The sequence below is a fragment of the Corylus avellana genome, chromosome ca2 (assembly GCF_901000735.1).
Source record: "Corylus avellana chromosome ca2, CavTom2PMs-1.0".
Classification (NCBI taxonomy): Eukaryota; Viridiplantae; Streptophyta; class Magnoliopsida; order Fagales; family Betulaceae; genus Corylus; species Corylus avellana.
Window position 1 is genome coordinate 38,627,036 of NC_081542.1, and position 8,957 is coordinate 38,635,992.

At 38.0% G+C, this 8,957-nt stretch overlaps 1 pseudogene; it reads left to right on the top strand.

The window, feature by feature from the left end:
• Positions 1 to 3,281: 3,281 nt before the first annotated feature.
• The window catches only part of LOC132170417 (CBL-interacting serine/threonine-protein kinase 12-like), a 6,398-nt pseudogene continuing 722 nt past the window's right edge, over positions 3,282 to 8,957 (top strand).

The following is an 8,957-nucleotide window of genomic DNA, read 5'->3' on the forward strand; positions in this document are numbered from 1 at the left end:
TCAGCTATTTTCTTGGTCTTGAGATCTCCTCTTCTTTTGATGGTTATTATTTAACATAGGCCAAGTATATATCTGATCCGTTTTCTCGGGCCAATCTCACAGATAGTGACACATCGATTGAACTTAATACTCATCTCACTCCTCATGATGGCGAGCCTCTTCACGATTTTACCTTATATCGGCATTTAGTTGGCAGTCTTGTCTACCTTACTGTCACTCGACCTAATATCTCGTATGTTGTTGATAAGTGCTAAAATATTCATATTTTCAGCCCTTATCTTACATGTTTTAATCATTTGATTTTGGTTAATTAGGTCATTTTACTTTCTTTTTGTATTTTCTTGTGTTTTATAGGCTTTTGGAAGAAAAGAAGCGTTTTTGGACGAATTACAAGCTTAAAGGGCAAATTGGGAAGACCTAGAAGATATGGTTGAGCTTAGCCAATCATGATTAAGTTTAATCAAATAGAGGAAAGGATCAATTCGGAATTTCTCACATTGAAGTCAAATCGGATTGGATGCAAAATTGGATTCTGTACACGTCACGGTATTTTGACCATAACTTTCATCTCAGATATCCGATTAAGGTGATTCAAGCAGCACTGGAAAGCTAACTCAAAGTACTACAATTTATTGTGAAATATAATTTCCCCAATTCGGAGCGTCACAAGGTCAAAATCGCGCCGCAAGTTAAGACCGCAATCCTGGGCGAATCCTAGTCCGATTTGGACTTAGGTTTTCTCTATCCTAATTGGACTTGGACTTAAAACTCCGAATTTCATAGGATTACTAGGGCTTCTAGGACTCTCCTAAGCTCTATAAATAGACCCCTAAGCCTCACAATTAAAATCATCTCTTGGATCCTAAAGTCCTTAAATCCTTAGAAGAGGCATAACTTTGGGGAGAGGAATTGGAGGCTATCTTTCGGTTCTTTCTCTCCTTTATCTTTTCAGTTTTATTTTCATTATGTGTAACTAACTCTTAAGGAGGGCTAGATTGAAGCCCTAATTATGTTTATTTAATATTTCAATATTGGCGCCTTTGTGATAATCATATTGTGTTGTTTAACTTGATTAATTCCTATTTTCATGAATTCCTCATATGTATGTGACTAGCCATTATATGCATGTGGTATGGACTTGTTAGTTAGATCAATTTGGATGGCCGAGTCCTGGGTTTAACATAAGTAACAAAAGAATCCACACCGCGATTCTTGAATTAATCAACATAGGGAATTAGGAGTATATACCTATGCCCTAGGCCCTGTGTGTTTGTCGATTTCCATAGAACATATGCTTTTCTAAAGAATAACTTAGTATATACCATGCTAAATCCTTTAGGAAAGAAAATAGTTAGAGTATGTACCCATGCCTAACTCGTTGCTTAGGGAAATCAATAGCTGAAGGAGTTAGAGTTTAACCCTTAGGTTGACAAACATTAGGTATTCATACTATGATTGGATCATTGACATATTGTTATATTAATTGAGCATAATTAGTGGTGGATATCAAAGCCCTGCCTTTACCTTTACTTTATCTTTATATCTTTTTACTTTTCTTAATATCAAATCTGTGACAATTTGATATTTTTAATTAATTCTAAACAAAATCACAATCCTTGTGGGATCGATCCCGTACTTGCTGCACTATACCATTGTTTTGATCTTGTGCATTTGCGAGTTAAAACGTACAATTATTTACCTATTAATTTAGGTAGATTTTTGCACAACAGTTGTCCATCAGGTGAGTCAATTTATGGCTGCTCCTTGCTCCCCTCATTTCTCAGCTGTCCTCCGCATTCTTCGGTACCTAAAGGGGACATTATTTCATGGGCTTTATTTCTCCTCTCAGTCTCATCTACAGCTGCATGCTTATACTGATGCTAATTGGGCGGGTGATCCGATAGATCGTTGTTATTGTTTCTTACCTGACACCTCGCTTATCTCTTGGTGAAGTAAGAAACAAACTGTTGTTGCTCGATTTAGTACCGAGGCGGAATATCGTGCTCTAGCTAACACTGCCGCGGAGCTTCTTTGGTTGCGATGGCTGTTACAGGATATGGGCGTCTCTCTTTCTTCTGCTACTCCTGTATACTGTGATAACAAGAGTGCTATTTAGATTGCTCATAATGATGTTTTTTATGAACGGACAAAACATATTGAGATTGATTGTCATTTTGTTCGTCATCATCTTCTTCAGGGCTCACTACAGCTTCATTCTATCATGTCCCGTGATCAGCTCGCAGACATCTTTACAAAGTCACATCCTCCAGGGCGTTTTCGTGATCTTGTGTCTAACCTCAAGTTGGTCTCTCACACTCCACCTTGAGCTTGTGGGGGGCTGTTAATAATATTATGTTATTGTTATTTACTTTCTTTGGTATTATAAGTCTACTAGGTTTACCTTTCCTTGTTTTACTAGGTTTGTATTATTAGCCTATATATAGGCTCCTTCTGTACATTATACAGTGTGATTCAATATACAACCTTATTCTCAAAACTATATATATGAGTGTAGATTTCAATATTTATTTTGCAAAGGATTTCAAAACACAGGTCTCAATCTCACGCTGTTTGATTGTGTCCTAAAAATTCAACAGATTCTTCACCTGTACCTGCAAAGACGACGAGTAAGATCATGTAGATGAAGGAAATCAAAGAAGATGAATAAGAAGCCCAACAAAGATATGAAAAACACCTAAAATCCTCCCTCTCACTGATTGGTCATGCATCACTTTCCATAAAAGTACATAGAAGAAAAACAAAGGCAAAAATGTAATTAAAATAAACAAAGCATAGGGCAATCCGTCTGACCAAGCCCATAGGATTTCTTCAACTTGTTCCTGTTATTATTATTATTTTTTTAATGAGGAAAATTTGATGGAAGTTTTTTCTCGGGAACCAAACAAGAACGTTTTTGTTAGACTGTCTGTCACTTTTTATGAAGGCTATGAGGCCAATACTTTTTCTATTGTTGACTGCCGTTGCTAGTCCATGATAATTTTGTTCGTTTATGTTGCAAATATATTCTTTTGCCTATTTTCCTGCATTGCTAGAATCCTCGAATTCTTTATTATAGTTTTGAAACAATAATTCTCAATTTTCTTGCTATTAACATCATTAATAGCAGTTTTCTAACTTAGACTAAATTTAATATGTTTTAATGTCCCTTTTAAATTGGTCGGAAGATATTTCCGACAACCCTGTTGTATTATTGAAATATTCTAACAAGCCCTACACCTACAATATATAAAATCTTCCCCTCGCAAGCAAGTTAACCTTCCATGGCAGAAAACGGCAACAGCAAAAATGAAAACCGAGCTCTACTTCAAGGGCGCTACGAGATCAACGAGCTATTGGGTGAAGGAAACTTCGCCAATGTGTATCACGCCTGCAACATTACGTCAGCTCAAAGCGTTGCCATCAAAGTCATCAACAAGGAGAAAGTGTTAACCACTGGCCTAAGCCGCCAAATCAAACGGGAGATCCACTGCCTCCGCCGCGTCCGCCACCCCAACATTGTCCAAATTTTGGAGGTGATGGCCAGCAAGGCAAAGATCTACATTGTGATGGAGTACGTTTCCGGTGGGGAGCTGTTCAAGAAATTTACCAAGGGTCCGTTGAAAGAACAAGTTGTGAGAAAATATTTCCAACAGTTGGTTTCGGCTGTCAAGTTTTGGCATTTTAGAGGGGTGTTCCATCGAGACCTCAAACCTCAGAATCTGTTGCTCGATGAGAATGGAAACCTCAAAGTTTCCGACTTCGGGCTAAGCACGCTGTCGGATCAAGTTTCTCACACGTTTTGCGGCACGCCGGCGTATGTTGCGCCTGAGGTTTTGCTTTTGACCAAAAAAGGCTATTGAGCGGCTAAGGTAGACGTTTGGTCTTGTGGGGTGATCTTGTTCGAGTTGATGGCCGGGTATTCTCCCTTTCATGGTAAAAATAAACGATATATATATAACCAGGATGTGGAAATTTAAGAAAAAATTGTTATTTTTTTGTTTTTTTTTGTTTTTTCGAATTTATTGGAATATTTTTGCCTTATTGAAAAAAAATTGATGTTTATTTTTGTCTTTTTGTTGACCTTGGGAGTATATTGTTAATTGAATGCTAGTTTGAAAGAGGTATGTGAAGGTTTTCTAAATTAAATTTCAACACTCTCTCACGTGCTGTCTCAAACTCTCGTTTAATAGATGAGGTTCAATACGTGGAATACTTACTTGAAATGGGGTGAATTGTGGATTTAGGGTTCGAATTCAATACATTTTAATACTATGTGAAATCACCACTTATCCCAAAAGTTTAAGTTGATAAGAAGCGATAGATTTAATTTAAGAAAAAATACATTTTGCCATTTGGTTGGCCTTTGGCCACCCCTATTTTTAATTTGTTTTTGTTTTTGTTTTTTCTTCTTTGAGAACATTTTTTAGAGTTCAGGTCCAAAAAAGTGTCATGACTCACTTGACTAGCTTTCTGTCCAAAGAGACGGAAAAATTTGATAGTCTTTTTGCCAATGAACCGGTTGAAATTTCAAGAGTCATTTGCGACTTTTTAAACGTTAGAGAAAAGATCTAAAAATAGGTCCAATTTTTGGGATGGTAAAGTATATTTTTCATTTTAATCATTCAATTTATATTCTAACAGGTAACGATGTTATGACATTGTACACAGGCAAATTTCGATGCCCCAGATGGTTTTCATCGGAGCTAATTCGGCTACTTAATCGTCTTCTTGATGCTAACCCTAAAGCTCGGATAACAATCCCAGAGATTATGGAAAACAAATGGTTCAAAAAAGGGTTTAAACATGTCAAATTCTATGTCGGTGATGGTGATCAGCTTTGTAATGTTGAGGATGAAAAGGATGACGTAGCATCAACTTTGAACCAATCCATATGGGATTCAGAAACCCAGTTGGAGAGGAAACGAAACAAAGCTAATTCATTTCCGAGACCTACAAGATTGAATGCATTTGATATTATATCATTCTCGCGTGGGCTTGATCTTTCTAGGTTGTTTGAGGAGAATGAGGAGGTAGCGAGGTTTGTGTCGCACGTGCCGGTGTCGGAGATAATATCCAAGCTGGAGGAGATTGCAAAGGTTGTTAACTTCACGGTGAGACACAAAGGTTGTCTGGTGAGCTTGCATGGGGCAAGAGAAAGCGTGGAAGGGCCACTTGTAGTAACTGTGGAGATATTTGAATTGATTCTGCCATTGTTGGTGGTGGTGCTTAAGAGGAAAGGAGGGGATAGAGGAGAGTACGAGGAGTTATGTTACAAGGAATTAAAGCTCGGATTATAGAATTTGGTGATGGAGGAATCTTCTAGTGCTTCACATATTCTTCCCTCTTTCTTTGAATAAGGAGAGATTTTTGGTAGAAGTTCAAAGGTTTTATGAATGGTGTACTTTTAAATTACTTTTAACTTTTCTAGCAATCTCCCTTTGATGCATGCCACATTACATTGAATGTTTTGCTTGGGAGAAAAGATTGTACCAAAAATGCATGTTCTATTACAGTAGTGGTGAACAACTCATGCAACATCATGGTACTGCTTATATCCTCCTATTGCATACAATTTTGATTGAGAAAGAGGAAACCCAATTAGTGAGAAACGTTAAAGAAGAAAAAACATCAAACAAAACCTTAAATCTTGACAATAGTAGAAGGACCGGAATGGTGCCAAAAACAGGACAGTCATATCCAAACCAAGGGAAGGAAACGAGGACCGATGTCATGCTTATTCTTTGAATTCCATCTTATGAAAGATGTTGGTATACGATCTATATGACTCCAAACTATTCGTTATTATAAGCAAAGACTCGGGCGGGCCTCACCCGCCCCTTAATCATACGTACGTACCATCAATTTATCTTTATTTTAACTTTCAAAAGTTGATGTACCTTTTAAAATTACTATTATTGGGGAGAAAATATCTCACCATGGGCCCTATCTACTTACACTTATTTACAATATGCCATCACCCACTTGCAATATAACATGTGTCCACCTTTTTCGCATCTAGGAATAAGAGAAAGGGGGACATTTCTTGGGGTCCTCTTCCTCCTCTCCTACAAGCCCTTCCTCTTTCATCCCATGCCTCTCTCTCTCTCTCTCTCTCCAAGAGACTCATCTCTCTCTCACACCTCTCTATCTACTTTGTATATCTCACACAACACACATTCATTCATGGATATTAGAGGCAAATTACTTTTATATTTTTTATTCACATATAAGATGCTAACTTAAGCATTGGAGAGTCTTCTACCCCAACCGAAGACCCTCCAGCCATGCCCTTGTTTTGCAGGAACATCATTGCCATACAGGAATTCCTCTCACAGCTCAACCACGAAGAAAAATCGCTGCCTAGCAAATCCTTGGACCGAAAAACGCTTCAACAGCCATGAAATTCTGATCTAATGGTGATTTTAAAAATTACGTCAACTTTAGGACATAACCCCCCAAATCCTCATTTGTAAATAGGTTATTTCCGCCCTTTTAGCATCACATCTTTGGTGATGCTGACCGTTAGATGGCCCTGCACACAATTAACACTTTCAGGATTCATGAACCAAAAACTAAATATTCATAAAGTGCCTCATCAAAGGCTAAATGAAACCTCAGTGCCTCTTTACACTTGGATCTCACATTTAAGATACACAACTAATTATAAAGAAAAGGAACATGGTCCAAATAATTGAAAGATAAATACATAATGATAGAAGAGTACTATATCAGAAAGTCTTATATATCTAAGAGCAAAAAACCTATGAAGATTGTGGCTGCTGCTGTTGTTGCTCACTTCCTTCCCAAGTCCATACAATATCCTTGAGAGAGGGCTTCAAGTCCTCGTTATAGAAATGTCTATACTCAAATGTATCCCCCGCTGCTTTCTTCACCTCCACAACATAAAACGAAGGTGTAACTTCAAATATTTCAGCATCAATTGCAAGCTGCCCTTTTCTCCCTTCTTTGCTTCCCTGTAATGTAACTTTTCCTCCTTCCTTCATCACCTTAAACCTCTCCACCTCCGCTATTTCTTCCAATTTCGACACGATCATTGAGGCCGGTTTTGTCGTAGTAAATCGTGCCTGTAGTCTTTGACTTACATCCTTCTCAAACAAACCGGATAGATCGAATCCCGATGAAAGAGAGATAATATCGAATGCATTGAAGCAAGTCAGTTTCATGGGGCTAGTTTCCGAGGGCAAAAACGCATCCTGAACGTCGTCGATGACGGAGACTTTCGGAGGCTGTTGTAATGCTTCAATCTTTTTGAATCCCTTCTTGAACCAAGTATTCTCTTGGAGCTGGGAAACGTCTATTCTTGTGCTCGGATTGGGATCAAGAATTCTTGAAAGAAGCTTCCGGACATCTTGAGGAAACCAATGGGGGCACCTAAATTCTCCTTTGCTAATCTTCCTATACATTTCCACGAGATTGGTTTCTTGGAAAGGAAGAAAACCAGCCAACAAAACAAACAAAACAACACCACATGACCAAATATCAGCCTTAGCTCCATCATAGCCTTTCCTGTTAAGAACCTCTGGCGCCACGTAGGCAGGAGTGCCACATGTCGTGTGGAGAAGCCCATCTTGCCGCCTCGAATCCCACAAAGCGCTCAACCCAAAATCAGAAACCTTGAGGTCACCATTCTCGTCAAGGAGGAGATTCTCCGGCTTTATGTCTCGGTGATACACCCCTCGGCTATGGCAGAAATCAACAGCCCCGATGAGTTGCTGGAAATACTTGCGCGCCAAGTCTTCCTTGAGCTTCCCTTTGGCAACCTTGTTGAAAAGCTCTCCACCTTTCACGTATTCCATTGCGAAATAAATCTTGGATTTGCTTGCCATGACTTCATAGAGCTGGACAACATTGGGGTGCCTGACAAGGCCCATGACAGAGATTTCTCGTTTGATTTGGTCTATCAATCCGATCTGCAAAACCTTCTGCTTGTCGATAATCTTAACGGCTATATTCTCCTTAGATTTAAGGTTTCTTGCATGGTAAACCTTAGCAAATGTGCCTTTTCCAAGCATGCGGCCGAGCTCATATTTTTGCATCAATATTGAAGCCTCCTTCTTCGCCATCTATCAGAAATGACCCAAAAAAGACGAGGACTTACTAGAATATTTCACGACCCGATTTCCCTCCAATTGTTGCTGCCGGCGGCCGGAGCAATCAAATTGCCTCCATGAAAGGAGAGGAGAGTAGGCCGTGAAAAAAGGGAATTGAAGGTTGAGAAATGTCGCTTTGTGAGAGAGAGAGAGAGTGAGAGATGCAACATCATATACAAATTTATTATAGTAAGCCAGGTTGGTTGGATGAAAGGTGCATGCAAATTAAGGATTTGAATGCAGGTAGTGGTTGTAATTTAAGGACCTATATATAGTATACTACTCTATATATATATATATATATATATATATATATAAGTATAATACTCTCTCTCTATATATATATAAAAGGTAGAGAAATGTTAGGGGTACTAAATTTTTTATAAAGAGAGATTTACTAAACTGATGTGTAATTTATTTATTAGAAAAAAACAAAACAATTAATTAAAAGAAATGTAACAGTTACCAATAAATGAGCTACACATCAGTTTAGTAAGACCCTCTTAATAAAAGATTTGGTACCTCTAACATTTCCTTATAAGCTAATTAATGTTTTGGACTAGTTACAAAAATTAGATGGCTATCACTATTTTGTGCAGTGTTTTTTATTTATTTTTGCTAATTATGGAAGCCAGGAACTTTGAAAAGATGGAAGCAGATGAGAAAGATGTGGGGGACAAAATAGTTAGAGGTTTGCTGGATTCCTTCACTAATCACTATGAGTACAAAGCAAAATCTAGATACATACATAAAATATTGGGGAAATTTTAGTACCCTCTCATGTTTTATTACTAACGGTAGAAATGATATTACAAACTTCTTAAATTTAGATAGATTATAGCTTAA